Here is a 20585-nt window from a genome sequence, read left to right as displayed (position 1 = left end):
ACGCCTTTCATTGTAAGTGTTTTACCTCCATACAAAGACTGACAAAAGAAACACTTTTTACTTCCTCTTCATCTCTTCGTCTCCATGAATTCTTCTCTTCCACAACCTTCCTCTGTCATTCTCCGCCGTGGCAGTTACTGGAACTTCGTCTCCTTCTAGCCCAGGTTTCCAGGCTCAAGAAATCATTACTCAAGAAGAAATCCTATAAATGCTCATCATTTCCTACTGGTTCTTGCCCTTGCCTTTGGATCTGAAAGGTTCGGTCTCACCCCTTCTTTTCGTGGTTCTTTTTTGGAATCTTTGGACTATTTTTGCCCTCTTTGTAGCTATGAGCTTCCCTTCAACCATGTTCATGCATGGGCTACCTATTTTAAGACTTGTCCAATTCATATTCGGCCCACGGAGGACCTACCATTTGGATCCTAGTTGGGTCTTCTATACCTTATCTGGAACATTTATGGAAGAGAATTGATATCCACAATTTCCTCTTGATTAGTGAACAAAAAGTCCATGTTGACAAAGCCCTCTTGTGTGTTGCGGCCCAATTATGGGATTTGGGGACCAATTCTTTCCATTTCAGGGTTGGATTCATGACCCCACTCTCCCAAGTTCTTGCTTTCATTCTGGGAATCTGATTTGATGGTCCCGAGACTAACAATGTCATTGAACCTCCTGAGAAGGCCTCTTTCTCCAACCCAAAGGTCAAAACATCTCCTACTCTACTGGTTAAAGACTTTTATAGAAGACAAATACACAGTTTCAATTGAAGAGCATACATGTTTCTTGATTTCTGGCTCAACAAGTTCGTCTTTTGCGTCAGGTCTTCAAAGATAACTCAAGACTTCACCAGGCTTGCTTTTTGTTGGGCTCACGGTATAGTGTACTCCTTCGCTCCTATGGTTATTGTATTGGTGTACCGCGCTATGCGATTGAGTCTGGTTTGAAAATTGCCTTGGCTTTCTTTGGATTATGCAGCTTTGGTTGTGGGCATACTGCAATTCAAAGGAGTAGAGCCTCTGGACCACAGCTTCAAGGATTGCTTCTCCTATTTCTACCAAGATTTCTCCCAGACTGCTAGCTTTGCTTGGATTCCCTTTGACCAAAGGTAGGCTCCAGATTGGTTGAATACTGATCCAGGTGACATATAACTTGCTGATGATGTTGAGAATATTGTGCCTCTATGGATCAACTTCCTGTCTGCAAGAGATCTCCCATAGTACTTCAGCGAATCCCCTCACCACAACAAATGTGGGGTGGAGTATTACAACGCTGCTCAACTGGCCCGATAGTTTGAACTCGTCCAAATCGATCCCTTGTCACCATACATTTAAGAGAACAAATCTTTTTCTAGTAAGGGGTGTGGTCAGTTGAAGCACTTATCAACATCTACTCTGTATCTGCTTCAATCTTGTCTTCAGCAAGAATCTCTGCCTTCACTGAATGTCATCAATGTTACGCAAATTCGCAAGTGTACGAATCGCTCTAGTAATATAGTGAAAAATAAGATGTTGTGAGAATACAATATTCCTTTCCCAGAAGCTGACGCTCAAAAGAGAGGAGAGAGGAGCAGCAATCACCGCTGTAGAATCGAGAACAGAAATCGGGAGAGAACGAGAACGAGAACGAGAACGAGAAAGGAAGCTGCCGTACAACTGGGAATCGGGAAGAAAGGAGAAAGAACTGAGAAGGTAGTGATTCCTTCATCTGAATCTGATTCTATTTTCTTATTTTTCTTTGATTATTCAAATCCTGTTTTGCAACCGCTGGCTTCTATATTTGAGATAATACAGATTTGTATAGGTTGTTAAATCTTCTTCAATGCTGCCTTAAATATGATTCACAATGTTGGTCTTGTTGATGATAAACAACTGGGGGTTTGTATGTTAGTTTGTTTAGGTTCTGAGTATGTGTTTGCTGGTGTTTCAAATTCTATTTGTTGTATGTGGTTTGTGGATATATGTTGGAGTTGAATGAAACATACTTGCTTGCTCTTTAATGTCGATATCTGGTTCAGATTACATGTTGCTTACTATGGTAGCATTGGTTTGAATGCTGGGTTCTGTTCTTGGTGCTGGTTTGAATTCCTGATTGTGTCATTCGGCTTTTGTTTATATATACATGTATATATGCCCCTATTGATTCTTTACAATCTGTTTAGGTGGGCTTTGGTAGCATTAATCTGTTGGCGTTGCTTGCTTTTGTTCATATTGATATGTTGGTTTTGTACGGTTTCTGAACATGTTTTATATGTATATTTTGTTCATATAGGTGATAAATCTTTATGTGTTTATGTGTTTATATGTCTATAAATCTTTTAATATAGGACAGATTTGGTAGAATCTTGATTATATTTGAGTATCCATTTGGTCATTTTTATGTTTGATTTGTTGGGTTTGGATCGGGCTTGACTCTACTTGGGTCGGGCTTGATTCCGTTTGGGGCCGGAGAGTTCATTTGGACAATATGCATTTGAACAATATGCATTTGAACAATATGCATTTGGAGATTGGACCGGATTTGAACAATATGCGGGTTCCATGGGCCATATTTGTATTATTGTTTTTATATTTTATTATTTGTATATATTCTTATCTTGTTTTTATTTGGCATGTATATCTTTGTAAATGCAAATATGTAATAGGGTAGTGAAAATAATGAAAAAGTAGTATAGTTTAGTTTTATGCATGTTTAATGTGATTAGTATGCTGTTTAGGGGTTGGTAAATTTAGACTATCAAAGAGGCATGAGTAGGAGTAGTTGATAAATTATTTAGAATGCATTGTTTGATTATTTGTTAGGTTGTACGCTTAGTTTTGTCAATCCGTCTTTACCACATTCTCATATAAACAAATTAATAGATACTAAATTAAAGTTCATTAGGAAGATGACTTGATGACATTCAACTCCTGCCTAAGCTTTAATTATGTTATCCTTTTCAAATTAAAGTATCAAATGTATTCGTAGAATAATGGTACTTTAATTTACCAGATACATAAATTAAAGTTTATTAGGAGGAGGACTTGATGACATTTAGCTCCTGCCTAGGCTTTAATTATGTTATCTCTTCAAATTAAAGTATCACTCGTATCATAAAATAATGGTAATTTAATTTACTAGATACTTAAATTAAAGTTCATTAGGAGGAGTACTTGATGACATTCAGCTCCTGCCTAGGCTTTAATTATGTTATCTCTTCAAATTTAAGTGTCATTTGTATTTGTAAAAGTAATGGTAACTAAATTAAAGTTAATTAAGAGGAGAACTTGATGACATTCAGCTCATGTCTAGGCTTTAATCATGTTATCTTTTCAAATTAAAATACCATTTGTATTCATCAAATAAAGTTAGACCGCTTTTATTTTGTGATTGTGAAAGTTCCCTTGGTATAAAACCCAATGCCCTTTTTGCAAATTCCACCGAATATTTTTCAAAATCAAAACAACATTAATTTCCAATTCCAATAAAATCCATAAAAATGAGATTTTCAAAATAAAGCTTTTGTCTAACATTAATGGAAAACATTCCACCCCATTTGATAATATATGATTTTTCGGACAAATGAAAAATTCATTAAAACAAATTGGGACAAACAAATTTTCAGGAAAATCACATAGATCATCTAGGTAACCTTTTAGGGAGTTGTGGGGTGCCAAACACCTTCCCCACACTCAATAGACCCCCTTACCCATTTTCTGGTTCGTAGACCACATTTTTAGTGTCCAATTGCACTCATATTGTCACGCCCCTCTCTCCTAAGGTATACCGAAGTGTACCTATATCCATAAGAATGTGACCGACAGGGGACCCCATCCCCCGAACCAACCCTTAATCCAATATGTAAATTATATAAAATGGTAACAACTCCTGAAACATAATGTGGAAACAGTCTCTCCAAAATATCACCTATAAACACCCACCCAAAACAGTCGGAGTATCTATACAACAGCGGAAATAAGAAAACATATCTACCCGATATCAGACTGAGTAAATAAGTAACACATATACAAATACAATACCCAAAATCCTCAAAACTCGCTAAAGAAACAGCTCGAGACTACACACCACCTCCAATCACCTCACTCCTAAAAGCATGCCAATAATGATAATCAACAGAGAATATAAAACATACAAACAGGTCGAATTTCCACCCCTGGAAATTGACAGAACCACAATATAGTAAGAGTCCGTGAAACCGGAACCCTAGAATCAAACACGAGAGACACGGAAAACCCCTACCTGGAAATCAGGATGCAAATATCAATCACGCGTCCCTGATTACCCCCTAACTCTGAAAATCAACCTGCTCCAAATCTCAACCGGGATCACCGTCTACATCGAAAAACACAATATATGAAAATACAGTTAAAATACATTCGGTCAACTATGGTCAACGGTCAAATCGGGTCAAAACCTGGTCAAATGGGTCAAAACCGGGTCAAACCAGGTGAAATGGGTCAAAACCGGGTCAAACCAGGTGGAATGGATCAAAACCAGGTCAAACTAGGTGGAATGGGTCAAAACCAGGTCAAACCAGGTGGAATGGGTCAAAACCGGGTCAACTCAGCCGAACTCGGCCCAAACCCAGTCAAACTTGGCGAACGTCACCGCTGGCGATCCGACAACCTAAACCTATCACATCTTACACCAAATTGAAGAGCTCGTTGAGATGAACTCATAGGTACCTGAATCAAGCCAAACCGTCGTCGGAATCGGCCGGATCGACCAAAGAAAGTTCACGGTGGCCGGAACTTCAATCTCAAATTTCTCCCAAACCGGAGCTCCGTTTGACGTGATTCAAGTTGGGTTACACTCGTATCGTCTGTACGCTTCTTTTGATACCAGCCTTGACCGTCACCGCTGCCGGAATCGTCAAAACAGTCGGTGACCGTGAAGAAGAGAGAGAAATAGGAGAGAGAGGGAGAGAGAGAGAGAAAATCGTACGAAGAGGGCTATTTTGCAATAATTTTTTTTATTTTTTTAATTATTTTAATTTTTCTTTTATACAATTTTTTACTTACTAAAACACCCACCTTTCAAAAACACCCCTAAACCAATGGTTCCAATTACCTTCAAAAATTCATAACAAATCCGATTTAAGTAATTCTTGTGCCAATAATTTCCTTTTAAAATCCTCTATTTATTAAAAATATTTTCATAGTTTTATCTTGATTTAATTTTTATTCTCCCAAAATCCCGATTCATGATTACCGAGGTTCACTCCACCACCTTGATCAACGTGTCAAAATACTATGAGCAGTGTATAATCAGGTCAGGATATTACACATATCAATTGGTGGCGACTCTAAACATTTTTCATCCTTCATCTCCGGTCCGCGTCGTGACCCCGATTACGACACTCATTAGACGAGGAATCATCTAAAAACTCATTTGACTTGAAGGCACGGATCCTCTAGAATACTATCAGAAACATCTTAATTTGAAACATTAGACATTTTCTGAGAACATACCTCGGAAAAAAAAAGATAGGTTGACTCGAGAAAAGACAAGCTAGCTCGGAGAAAGGATTACTCGGTGTGCAAAAGGTTTCTCGATCTCAAACACTCAAGACGCAAAAGTGTTGAAAATGACAGATCTTCCGCTATTCATAATGGGCATAGATCGAGCCAATGGATGAGCCTTCCTCGGCCCAGTGATATTTACCTCGACACCGAGATGCCTTTCTCGATGCCGAGAAGCCTATATTGGCTCAAGGCAGTAGCAAGGCGGTGATCTCCGAAACACAATAGGATTCTTAAAAAGAGACTACTAAATCAACTTGAAGAACAATGATTGACATGACATAAAAGACACGACTCAGACTCCGGTAGTTCACCACTACATAAAGGCATTTTAGTCAGGTAAACGATTCATTCACAACTTTCATACTTTTTCTCTCAGAGATCTCCAAAGTTATTAGTTTTTCTCTTCATGTTTTCTAACTTAAGCATCAGAGTGTCTTTCCCAATGAAAACACTTTGGGGAGACTCTTTAACTTACATTTGTTAATCTTTTAGTTCAGAAGTTCTCATCACTGGCAATTGAAGCAACATGGTACGTTAACAAGTCAAGCTAGATTTGTACATCATAAGCTGAATTTTCAATTAAAAAAGAAGAGAAACAAGAAATTCGTGGGCCAAAGAAGAATCACCTTTGGTCAAACATTGACCCAAAAAATTAATGAGTCAAACGAAGCTCACAGTCCAAACCTAGCCCGACACGCGCTGTGTTTGTTTTGGCCCAACCCAAGCCTAATTCCATGTAAAGCTTTTTCACTACAAAATATGGGTGTCCTTAACCCAAGTTCATACTCCTAATAAAAAATATTATAAATTCACTCTTAATTTTTTGTTTTCCAATGTGGGATGGGGTTCACAAACACCAATTTTCACCATTTCATGTGCATACTCTTGGGAACAATTTCTCATCCACCCGATATTATTTTTGTAATGTAAATGTATTATGTTCATTTACACTCGAAGATGTACATACTCAACCTCAAACCTGTCCCAAATGACGTGTGAGTCCCACATTTAATTGTTCCCAAATTAGATCCATCACAGCAAATCAATATCCAACAGTTGCCAGTATCAGGTCAGAGAAATAGTGGATCAAATCCTTGATGTGTAATGCTTGTTTTGGAGGGACAAAATGTTGGTGAAAGTGAGTTGGACAAATACATGCGCCAAGAATAGGACAGTAACGGTGGCATACTTTGAAATTGCGAAGAAAGCAATGTTTAACTACCTTTTGAATTAGAGAGCACCCGATTGATCCATCGAAATTGAGACACATTTTTTTGAAAGTTTGCAATCTTTTGCTCCACTGCTTAAGTAGACTATCGTTTCCACCTACTTAATTTATTGAACGGAATTTCCGCGCTTATTCCTACTTTATTCTACTTGTTTTTTTGAAAAATATAGAAATTTCATTGTTTTTTTAATTGTGAATTTAGTCTTAATTTCATATTTTTAGACCCGATTTCATTATTTTTTGAATGTGAACGTAATCCAAATTTTACTATTTTAAGGCCTAATTTCAATGTGCTAATAAATTTCATTCTTTATGAAAAATAGTAAAATTCATTTTTTTTGAAATTATATTTTTTTAATTATGAATTTAGTCCAAATTTCACATTTTTAGGCCTAACTATATATAGAATATCATTATTTTTCAGAATATGAATTTACTATTAATTTCACATTTGAAGGCCTAATTTCAATGTTTTAATAAATTTCATTATTTTTGAAAAAAAATAAAAGTCCATTGTCTTTTGAAATTCCATTCTTTGTCAAAAACCATGGAATTTAAAATGGATAGAAAATAATATCGATAATAGGTTTCGAAAATGTAATTTATTTTTGAAATCTAACACGTATTTTGAGAGAGAAAAAAAGGTTTTAAAATTTAATTCAAAAAAAGAGAAGTAAAAAAAACAATGATGTTAGCGTGTATGAGAGAAGATTGGATCAATAGTTTTAAAGAAAGAGGGGTATTTTTATCTCTAAGAATAATATTTCAACATTTTCATGTCAGATGTTGAGTCTGCTTGCCATGTCAAGTTGGGATGAGTTATGACATCTAAAGATGAGATACTTAGCACTACCAATAGTTGTTTCCAATTATGCCTCACTTCAAAACAATGTTGTTTCCAACTTTGTACTCTCTCCATATTTTTAAGGGTCATATTTTACCTATATTTTCGTGGACAATTTAGTGGGCCTAGGCCATGATCATGCACATAAATATAGTAGTACAATCTATGACTCATGAACTTTACAACTCAGTCGCTCATAATCAAACACAATTAGATCACACTTTCTAAATTATGAAGGAATTATTACATTTAGAAATTCAAAGAATTATTATCTGACTCGGAGATTGATTTGTCTAGTGTTAACTATTCCTGTTTTCACGACGATTACAGAATGAGTATTTTTCAGCTTTAAATCATGTTAAAACAACACGTCGTTATAAAAAATATTATGTAAATAGTCCTAAAATATTATGTAAGTAATATCGCATGATTTTTTTGCCCTCTTTGTCTATACGAAAATGATATGTAGCTCATCAGTTTGGTAGTTTATAGGAGCCTAATGGGTTTATTCTATTGATTTAATCAATGGAATAGTTTTATTTTCACTCTTTTATCCCATAATTCATTGTCCAAAATTTATTGTTTTAATATAGATTCTATTGTTTTTTAAAGTATAGTCTATAAATCATTGTTTTAGTTCTGAATTCGTTGTTTTTGAAAATTCCATTGAAAAAAACAGTGGAATTAAGATATACCTGATGAAACTCATCGACAATGGATCTTGTTAGAAAGAGTTTTATACGCTGATTCTGAATATATGATGTAATAATTCTCGCAAGTGCACAAGAGTCTACGTATAGCACAGTGTATACAAGTACGAGGTCGATCTCACGGAGACAAGTTAATTTAATTATTGTACCTAACTTAATGAATGAATTGAATGAAAATAAGAGAATGGGAGAATGATTGATGTAAGTAACCTAAACTAACAAAGAAGCAAAATTCAGAATTTTGTCACCAAGATGAGAGGAGCCTAGGGTAATGATTTCACCTAGCAATCATATCACAAGCATTCAATTAATTAACAAACAATTATGGTTCCAATTCAAGGGTTGATTCTTTCTTAAATATGTTGGTTCGTTCGTTCGCGATGTCAACAAATATTATTAACAATGGATTAATCTTGTTCGATTTGAAGTCGTTAATACAAGGCTAATAACTCATTACGATCTAAAAGAACTATAACAACTAATCAATCCCCTAAACCTTGTTCATGGCAGTCGACAATTGATTTTCTTAATTCTGCTTTCACTAAGACATGTGAATTCGGTTCGTTCCTTAGTCCTAGCTAGATGAGCCTAATTGAGCATTCAATTGGTGATCAGACAATCAAACAAACAATAAACTATAAGCATGGTAATTAAAGACAAAAATCATTGAACCAAAATCATGCATTCATCAAATCAAATAGCTTATAATATTCATGCTAGGCTACATCACACCCTAACAATATGAAAAATTAGAGACAAGAACAAAAACAAAAATAAAAGTCAGAGAGAATACGACTGTCTCTCTCTTTATTGCACCCGTGAGACTCCTTTATATAATAACAAAAGCTTCCTTCAATTTATATCAATTTGATTTCCACTTTTAATCTGATCTGGTTTCCTTCTTCTATTCAAAGTAGTATTTCCTTTTCTTTGTTTATTTCTTCCATCAGTGGCCCGTGCCATGCCTTTGGTCATCTTCGATTTCCTTCACACTTTCCTCAATTTGCCTCGCGTCTCTATATCATTCAAGTACATGAGCTGGTCTCACTTTGATAAAATTCTCTCTTTATCTTTTCCTTGTGTTGACTTTTGATTAGGCTTAAAATAAGCCTTGGACTCGTGGACTCGTGGGCTCGTGGATGGCCTTTTAACATCATATTTTGCATCAAACACCTAAAAAATAAAACCAAAAATAAATTATACAATATTCATTGTCATTCCAATAAAAGATGCAAAAAAAAGTGTAAATTGATGTGTAAAAATAGATAAAATATCATATGATCAATATGTAGTTTTTTTTAAAATCTAACATGTATTTTGAAAGTTAAAACGTTTTAAAATTTCATTTGGAAGATTTGGGCTCCAATGGACTACCTAGCACTACTATTTTTTTAAAATCTTCACTCCGCTTCTATATATCAAATTTATTTTGTGAATGGAAACAAATATGGAATATTTTCCTTATCTTGACAAGATGGGAGACGCTGAAATCCTTTTAGCTGGAATTCTTTAAATTTTTACTAATCTTAACCATTCATGTCATCTAAGTCATAGTAATGGTCCCGTGATCACAGCCCCCATAAAATTTTTTGATTTTTCTCTCTTTCGATGGCACTAGAGAAAGCACAAACATCAGCCCAGCACTTAGAGAAAAGCTATTCACCATTGTTTTTGATACTTTACCTCAACAAATCCCATACCAATCTCCATCAAGAAGAAGACCCACCGAACCCATCTCCATCAAATCAAATCAGTACTTATTCATCTTTTTCACCACGTCATACCCAAAAACCCACCACCATCGGCGTCTTAATCGAACAAGAGCATGAATCCAGAAAGAAAATGAGTTTTATGGACTTAATAGAAAATTTAATATTAAAGAACCTATTATTATGGTTATTTTTATGTACAAGTAATAATTCTGCTTCGCTCAAGCTTTAGAACAAAAACCCTAATATAAGGATAATTCTTTTTCATGGTGCAGAATGCTCGGCCATGGTTGAGGATGGTAAGCTAGAGATGATGGAGGATGAGGTAAAACAACCTATTATGGTTATTTTTCAGCTACTAATTTGTATTACCTTTCTAATTTCTGTGATCTTTTTTTATTACATGTGATAAATAAAAGCGAAACAATTAAATTTAATTCCATTTAATTGTCAAAAAATCAGATTAAAGAGCATGCAAAGGGTGTTAAATCGTTTTTGGGTTCAATGGAAGATGGAGAGATGAGCATTTCAGCTTATGACACAGCTTGGGTTGCCTTAATAGAAGACAAAAATCAAATTGGGACTCCACAATTTCCATCTTGTTTACAGTGGATCATCCAAAATCAACTGACGGACGGTTCATGGGGTGACCCTCGTTATTTCTTGTCTTGTGATCGGATCCTCAATACATTAGCTTGTGTTATTTCTCTCAAGGCATGGAACATTCACCCTGACAAAGCCCGAAGAGGTAGTCGAGACAACATATGTTAACAACAGTCGTGAAATAATATTTTTTGTCTCAACTATTCTAAGGGTTTGAGATAGACGCACATGATTTCATATGGATCATATGTCATCATCTCAGGATTTGGAATAACTGTGATTCTTAGCATTTTTGATATTCAAAACCCTAAATATATAAGTGATTGATATTAGTTTTGAGGCAAAAATTAATTAATAGGAATATCATTTTTGAATGAGAAAATGAGTATGCTGGAAAAGGAGAATGAGGAGCACTTTCTTGGTGGATTTGAAATTGTTTTCCCTTCCATTCTTGAGATGGCTAGAAAATTAGAAATTCAACTTCCTGATGATGACACCTGTTCAGCCCTGCAAGATAATATCAAATTCAAGAGAAACCTCAAACTCACAAGGTATATATATACCTGCATAACTCCTCTGAATATATGCTTACCAATTAATGTGGGATGCTTAACTAATTAGACACGTATGTATGTATGTATGTATGTAGGATATCAAAGGAAGGGATACAAAATGTGGCCACAACAGTACTCTTCAGCTTGGAAGGACTGCAAGACATGGAGTTGGACTGGGAAAAAATTCTGAAGATGCAGAGCAAAGATGGCTCATTCTTGTCCTCTCCATCTTCCACTGCCTATGCATTTTTGCAAACTAAAGACCAAAACTGCTTCATATATCTAAACAAAGTCATCCAAAGATTCAACGGCGCAGGTAAATTCACATTCTAACTTTATTGTTTCATCCAAAACACTCTGCTTGTATACTGATTCCATGGTGCATGTACGTATTTATCTAAATTAAATATTGTTTTTAGCCCCCGTCAATGTATCATGTGGACTTGTACGAACGAATGTGGACCGTAGATCGCTTGCAGCGCCTAGGAAACACTAGATTTTTCAAGCAAGAGATTGAAGAATATATGAATCATGTCCACAGGTGTGAGTGTGATTGTGATTGTGCAGCAATGATAGAGATCCCAGCAGATGGTATCTCCAGTTGTTGATAACTGAAATGTCAACTCTTGGGATCTTTATCATTTTCGGAGATTGTGATGTCTACATCTGACAGAAGTTAATTGAATTTTCAATTAGGTGTTGGACAGAAGATGAAATATCCTGGGCAAGCAATTTCCGACTTCATGATATTGACGATACATCTATGGGATTCTACCTCCTTAGATTGTATGGTTATGAAGTTTCTCCAGGCAAGACATATAGAAGCAATCGATATATATATATATATATATAAATTAATTAAGCAATTTTAAACTATATTATATATTAACTTATAATGGAGATTAAAATTATGCTTTCGTTTGTATGTGTGGTAGATGTATTTAGGCATTCAAAGGAAGGGGAGGAATTCATATGCTATTCAGGGCAGTGGAATGAGGGAATCAGTGTCATGTTATTTCCAGGAGAGAGGATTCTAGAAGACGCGAAGAAGTTCTCATCAAAATTATTGAGAGGAAAACGAGAGGCTAATCGATTCCTTGATAAATGGATTTTAACCAAGGATTTAGCTGGTGAGGTACGTATTTAACTAATCATCAGAGATTGGGCTTGAGAAAAGTGAATATTTATCATTTATTTATTATTTGAATTAAGCAGATTGGGTTGGCATTGGACGTTCCATGGTACGGATGCTTGCCTCGAGTACAAGCGAGATTCTATGTGGACCAATATGGGGCTGGAGATGTTGTACACATTGGCAAGACTCTTTTCAGGTAATTAATTAATTAATTACTCTTCTTTTCGATTTTACTTATATATGCATGTCATTTAATTTATTTTATTAACATCTACATATCACAGGGACTCCTTCATTGACAACGACATGTACTTTTTTTTTTAGAGAAATACCAACTTCTATTAAAACATCGCAGCACCATACATAGAGGAGTAGACTCCTCGATTACAAGATAAAAATAAAAACACTCCTACTACATCAAGGGTAAAGGATTGACTCAGGACAACAACAAATGCCACAAACAGACTAAAATAGAGTTTAAACTCGTTTGAAGAGGCAGGCAGGGGCCTGAAAGCAGCAAAAGAACGATTAAAGATTGCCTTGAAACCTCGCCAGAGAATGGAGCATGTACTGTAGTCTTGAGACAAATTCTTTACAACCTGATGCAGAGTAGTCAAAAGAAGGACGTCGTCGTCGCCGCCGCCGCCGCCAGATAAAGCCTCATCGTTGTCCAAGAAAATCAGATCTGGACAAGAGAGGAGCCAAACCACCATATCGGTGGACGAAACCCTTAGATCTGAAGGAAAATCCATCAGATCTAGAGGGACAAACACAGAACAAAGGAAAACAGACTAAAATTTAAAAAGTAGAGTTGGAGGTTGGAGAAAAGTGGTTGTGGAGGTGAAGGTGGGTATGGAGGTGGTTAGAGAAAGGGAGTGGGGGTGGTTGGGGGTGGGTGTGGAGGTGAGTGGGGGAGGAGGAGGAGAGACCTCTCCTCCTCCACGGCTGCACTTTTGCTGGAGTAGTTGAGAGAGTTTAGAGAGAGAGATTTTAGAGAGATGACAACGACATGTACTTGTATCTTGCAAAAATGGATTACAACCATTGCGAATCACTGCATCAGATCCAATGGAACAACATCCAAAAGTACTAAGCCTTGATATATATACAGAGATTCGTCACTGCATCTATACTTTTTTTGTATATTGACATTAGGGATTTTCTAAATACACTCACCCTATTTACTATCTAAACCCACCCTACTCTTCCTACCTCTCTCAGTACAAAAACAGTCAATAATGGGGACAAACACAAGAGACAAGACAGTGATTATGAGAGAAGGACAAAGGAGAGAGAATTATTGGGACTTGAAACACACTCTTTACTGTTATTCTTCCTTAAAGTACGTGCCACAAACTTTCAACCTTCCTACAGACAAACTTTCACAAGATCCATGTTCCATTTCATGCGTTACATATCTATACATGTACATATACATATATATACATACATACATATATATATATACACACACACATACAAATAGGAAAATGACGAAAAAAATATATTAAAACCAAATTTTTTATTACTATTAATTATTTTACTTAAACAAATAATTAAGTTAGATTCACAATTATAATATTTAATTGTTAGATTCATTGTTATAACATGCATTTATATATATATATGCATGCAAAGAGAGATAGTGTTTGTCCACATGATTTGTATACAGAGATTGTAAGAAAGTTAATATAATCTTATTGAATTTCCGATTTTTCCCTTTTTTATACGAGGAAAAATTAAATAACACAAAAGTTTTGAATATTTAAAACAAATTTATTCAAATATATTGACACATTACATTTCTAATCTTCCAACACAATGGTTTCAGAATGAAACCTAGGACGAATATACTGTATGTACGCATGAATTCGCTCCTCATACGGGGTAGCCCATGCAGTTGCGCAATCATGTTTGAAGTGAACCCATCGAGGCATAATGGGAGGCATCGGGTAACCCTCTGTCAATGCAACCTGGACGTAGTGATTATTATTTACGTACCCGATAGCGATAGCGACATGTTGATATGACGGTGGTGGAGTAGATCGAAGTGGAAAATACGTGAAGCTCTGTGCAGCACTTAAAACGTGTAATATCACATTGAACTTTGAAGCAATCAAGAGACCCATGTCGGGCATAGTCATCCAATGCTCAATCGGTGCTCCTCTATCTAATGCAAAGAAGTTCAGCGAGTTGTAAACACGAGTCCACTGGTCATCACTGCCAAATATTGCAACATACTGTGTCCTGAATATGTGCAACTCTTCTATTAAGTTATATCGGATAGTTGCCCATGCATCTTCGTGAAGACCAAGACAGACAGCTATTGCCCGAAAGCCGCAATTTCCATCAGGTTTTACGTCTTGTACATGCATAATGTAAGGATAAAGTATAGGTGGAAACTGACGAACATAGGCATGTACAGAGTAGTTATAAGTAGAGGAGCAACTGTGTCTCGCTGGTTCCTGAAACTGAAAAAAATCTGGCTCAACTAACTCAAATGTAGCCGTATTAGCACGAGTGGATATGTCTTCCCTACTCTTCAAGTCAGGGCCTCCAAACGAATAACTGTGTCTGCTTGGTTCACGAGAATGAGGGGAATTAGACTCAACGAACACTAATGTAGACGGACTAGCACAAGTATTTGATGCAACTTTTTTCTTCGAGGAGGGGCGTCCACGAGTGTTCGTCTTAACAACATGTTCATGAATTAAAGTTGTTGATGGTGTGATGATCTCCCTCAACTTCCTTAAAAGACTGAATTTGCCATGCCTTGTTTGCTGCTTAAACTGTTTCGTGAACACTTGTAGATCGACCACACAATCGATGTCATCGTCTTGCAGAGACACACACTGTGATAAGTCAAGTTTCCTCCAAAAATTATCTATGGAATTAATTGGTATGGGCCGACCATCATTCAAATATATTGCTTGCTCGTGCGCGCATGGTAGTCCATAGCTCGTACTAATTTGGCATCCGCATTTGTAGGAAACTTCTCCGGCATTCTTAGATCGCTCAAATTCCTTCAAAATTAGATGCAATGCATGGATTGAAACGAAACCACATAATTCTTGGAAGTGCGGTATATTGAATCGATGTTGGACGATAGTTTTGCTCTGCTCAATACTCGCTTTGATAGCTATGTCTTGTGATTGGATGACGTGATGAATAAATGACAGTGATGTCACCAAATCTGATTGTGATGACTCCAAGTATAGTTTCAACTTGGCATGCTGGCTCTCGACTCTATTAGTTGTTTGGTTTCCAAAATGTAGATATTTGTCAGTCCATGCGGATACAAACATCTCCTTATACGGTGTCAACCATACATCCTTAAGATAATTAATAACACCTGGAAAGTTTTGAAACACTACCTCAAGGTCCGCCAAATTGCACACATACGCATTCTCAGTTTCAGATTCCAGCAACTTAGTCCACATTTTGTAGAATGCATTCCAAGTTTCGTTGTCTGTTATTGATGACCTGCATTTGCTCAAAATACTCCTATAGATGTGCCATCTACAAAGTAATTTCTTAGCATCAGGAAATACCTGGGCAGATGCATTCATCGAGGCCAACTCTCTGTCGGTGACAATAACTCGTGGACCAGTGCATCCATCCATTGTTGACTGCAGACACCTTAAAGCCCAAGTATAATTGAACACTTTTTCTGAGTGCAGGAACACAAATGCTATGCAAAATGTCATATTAGTTGCAGTCACGCCGACAATCTCAAGGAGAGGCATCCTGTACCTGTTTGTTTTATATGTTGTGTCCATCAATAACACGTGCGGGAATGCACGCCATCGCTCTAATGATCCTGGATGTCCGAAGAATAAATCTTCAAGTTCATTGGTTACAGCATTTGTTCGACTCTCGAAAATGTATCCTTCACGTTGTAGGAATGACATGACAAATTGCATCTGGGTTTTACTGGCTTTCTCCGCGGTTTGAAATTTCTGGCGTGCATTATATACCGTCTTAATGGTAGACACGTTGTTCGGATTTTGCTTCTTCAACGATGTCAAAATATCTCGTGGCTTCACATTTTTTGTAGACAAATGTACCATCAACTGGGTTTCGCTTTCGGAGAGCCGACCGGGGTATGGATGTCCCTCCATATATGTTGCAGGGGCATGATTATGTGTTCCACATACCACCCTTACCATCCAGTCATCACCTGTTCGCATTTTCACCCCTTTCAATCTGAAAGGACAATCAATTTTTTTTGTGCCTGTAACCTTTGAGGAGGTTTTCTTACTTCTGTACGTGCCACCGCGATCACATTGGAACAACAGTCTAGGACTCTTCCCGATTAGACTAGTCTCTGACCTTTTAATGATAATGATATATCCTAAACTGCGTCCGGTATTTTGAATCCAATCAATAAGAGATTGACGTGAATTGAATACCTAAGAATGTATTAATTCTGTTAGAAATTAACAATTTTTACAAATTGTCATAATAAAACATATATTAATTGAGTTAAATATCATACCATGTCGGTGGAAAATTCGTCCATATTTTCGTCAACATTTTCATCAATATTTTCGTCCAAATTTTTGTCTTCTTGTTTTATTTCATGCCCAAGAATATCATCCTGAGAACAATGGACATTCACCTGAGCATCAGCAATCAATGAAAAAAATTTCCTAATACAATTAAAAAGTTGTATATTTACCTGATCACTTGAACCACTTGACAATCGCAGATCATTGGCCCAAATCCTCAATTGATCCAAATTCATATCTTCTGCTGGTATGTATATTGCCAAGAACAACCATGTATATGTATATATAGATTAATGGTGTTAACCTTGGAGTTGTTGATGGAACTAAATAGTTACACCCTTTTACAGAGAATATATTCTCTGCAAAAAAAATTACACCCTTTTACAGAGAATATATTCTCTGTAACTAAATAGTTATACACTTTAACTTTAATAGAGAATATATTCTTTTCAAACATATAACATAAGACGAGACAAGACTGGAGTATGCTTATCACTAGGCTAGGTAAAAACCCAAGATTTTTATAAAATTCAATAATAAATTTGAAACAATACCCAAAGGCTTGAATATGTTTTGAAAACCCTAATCCAACTAAATTAAAACAGAATTAAAATAAAATATGTTAAAAAGTAATCTCGAACTTTGACTGCAAATATGAGGCCCTAAACGAACTCGGATGACTAAAATCCATCGAACGTCTACGCCAAGAGGCGTAGAGTACGATTTCTGTCGTCATTCCGCTTCCAACAAGGTATGGTTCGCCCGAAACGGAGCTCGTCAACAATTACTAAAATACCGGCTACGTCCTTTTTAAATGACGATTATGTTCTTTTTGTATTTTAAACTTCTTCCTCTCGAATTTTATGCAGAGCCGACTAATACGACTCGGATAGCGTAATTTAATGAGTGAATGTAAACACACCATAACGATATTCCAATTAATACTCATCAATTATTATTTTATTACTCATTAATTAGTCATTAAATTGATCACAATTTTTGCAAAAATTTTGAAGATGAGTGACTCTTATGTATCTATCATAAGTGCTAGAGTGAGTCTAAATGAGGGTCCCACACTTTATGCATTGTACACACACAGAATATATACACACTGTCACACGTATATAATATATACACATATACACATGGATTAGATGAGGGTCACACACTTTATGCATTGTACACACACATAATATATACACCTTCACACGTATATAGTATAAACAATGATACACATAAACATTGATTGATTTGACCCACTCAAAATTTTGTTGAGACTTGATGTTTGTTTTATCATAGGTACTAGGGTGGGTTTGGTAGGGTGGGTTTCTTTAGCAACACCTTTGACATTATCTATTATATATAATTAATATATACAGGCGGTACGAGGGATTTAAATTAGGAGATTTTGGGGTAAGCACGAGAAGTCTTCTTTGCACATATTTTATGTGCGTAGTCAGTATTTTTGAGCCAGAAAGGAAGAGAGAGCGACTCGCTTGGGCTAAGAATGCAATTTTAGTAGAAACTATTGCGTCTTATTTTGATAAAGCAGAGACCTCAACAAAGCAGAGGATGTCTTTTGTTAGAGAATTCCAAAAGTGTAAGGGTTCAAGAGAGGACACTAAAGGGAGGTGAGTACATGCATTGTTTTAATTATTACTTCATGAAAAATTTAAAATTATAATTTAATTGAAAATTTTAAACTATTTATTGAAGGTTGCAAACAAAGAATACGGCACAAATACTTATTTGGAATCTACATGAAACCCTAGATCAATTTTCTCTGGATGCATTGGAGGCTTATGAGCAAGACATTACTCACCATATATATCAATCCGTGAGCTCTTTTGTTCACTATTAGTAGATATTTATACTAACTTTCCTACATAGTAATTACTATTATTAATGTGAGAGTGGACTCGACTAATATTATAGTTTTTATTTTTGAAATGCCGCTCAGAAATATGTTTCTTATTGAAATCAAACGTTGGGCACATATATGTTTAACCCAACCGATTATCAACCGAGCCACCTCTAGTTGGTAACTAATATTATAGTTCAAGTCTATATTCAAACCTACATAATTTGTTTAAATTATCATTTACCCACAAAGCATATAGTTGAAAAAAATTTATCACTTACGCACAAAGCATAATTTGGTTTCATGTAGTGGGAAAAATGGTTGTTCGCATGGCAAGAAGAAGGAGAGGGACATGGAGAGGAAGCAGAACTATTGGTGAAGACAATAAATCTCATGGCCCGACATAGGGTCTCCGAAGAAATTTCAAAGTATGCTCCTTTTTACCAACGACTCTTCAACCTCGTTAACAAAATTTGCTATCAATTATACAATCATCGACAAGAAGAGGTAATTAATTAACTTGCTAAATATTTCTAACTTAAACATTTCTAATAAACATTTATTTTTTACTTTTTAGGCACACAACAATGATAGAGACCCTGATATCATCGTAACGCCCCAGTAGAACGAGACATGCAACAACTTGTGCAGATGATACTCAGTCACTCTGATGGCATCAACTTCAATATGAAGCAAATATTTCTCCTAGTTACAAAGACCTTCTACTGCAATGCTGTTATTCATTCACAAACTCTGGATTCCCACATTGCCAAAGTACTCTTTGAGAGAGTTAACTAAACCTTAAGTATAGTAATTATTAATGCAAATGGTAATCAGCCTATTAATTGTGTTTTCTCTATTCAATGGGAGACTTAAAATCTTACGTTGAACAGGAGAGATTATGCACATCACTTAAAGGAGCTAGCTACAATATTGAAAGTCAGTCAATCGACATCAGATCCTAGTAGTAGCGATGATCACTCTGTTATGAATAATTCAATTCCAATTCTTGTAGTAATTCCTTTAGCTACTATGCAAACTGTTCATATTTGTAGAGCACAAGAAAGAAGTTTTCAGATGACGCCTTTTTGCCTTATTTCTTTACCTTCTCTAACTGTCATTTCCATCCTTGGAAATATAGTTGTTCCTCTTGGAATCAAATCCAATGAGCAAAGAAAAATGAATGATGTCAATCAGAGGCTTCCACTGATTATATCCAATAAGAATAAAATTATTACTAGTCTTATCCTCAGACTGAGCTTGGGGGCAAGGTTAGTATGACTATTAATAGCATTATCGTCCACCAAAGGTGATCCAGCATCAACCGCAGCAGACAGCGAATAGAGATCAAATTGAAACATTGTTCAATACATGCTAGGCCCTACTACCCTCACGTGTTAAGACCAGTGTTTTAAAATACCGGTTCAATCGGTTGAACCAGAAACCGGAGGGGTCACCGGTACGATTTAATAAAATATCGATAAAATACCGGTTTGGTCAAATACCGGTTCAACCGGCTGGTTTTAGGTATAAATACCGGTTCTCCGGTTTGAAAAATTCAAAATTGAGAATTTTTTGATAAAAAAAAATAAAAATGTATAAAAAAAAAGTATTTTTTTTTAAAAAGAGTAAAAGTTGAACCTAATTTAGATTTAAATGATTATGTTAGACTTGAACTTTTATAATTTATATAGTTATGTTGTATTTTTTATAAGAATGTTTGTTAATTGAAAATTACATTTGGTAATATTATGTTTAATTTGAGATTGAGAGTGTTATTATGTGGTTATCATTTATTTGGATACATTTTAATTTATAGTATTTTTCTAATTTTTCTAGCATTTTTATAGGTTTTTTATAATTTTTTATTAATTATTAAAAATTTAATTAATCAAATAAAACCGGTCA

At 35.7% G+C, this 20585-nt stretch overlaps 1 pseudogene; it reads left to right on the top strand.

Annotated features, from left to right (window-relative positions):
* The first annotated feature begins 10299 nt into the window (after window positions 1-10299).
* Window positions 10300-19475, top strand: LOC120009770 (annotated as a pseudogene).
* Window positions 19476-20585: the final 1110 nt, after the last annotated feature.

The sequence above is a fragment of the Tripterygium wilfordii genome, chromosome 2 (genome assembly GCF_013401445.1).
Source record: "Tripterygium wilfordii isolate XIE 37 chromosome 2, ASM1340144v1, whole genome shotgun sequence".
NCBI classification, from domain to species: Eukaryota; Viridiplantae; Streptophyta; class Magnoliopsida; order Celastrales; family Celastraceae; genus Tripterygium; species Tripterygium wilfordii.
Note: the sequence above shows the minus strand (reverse complement) of the source record. Positions and strands in the feature narration are given on the sequence as shown.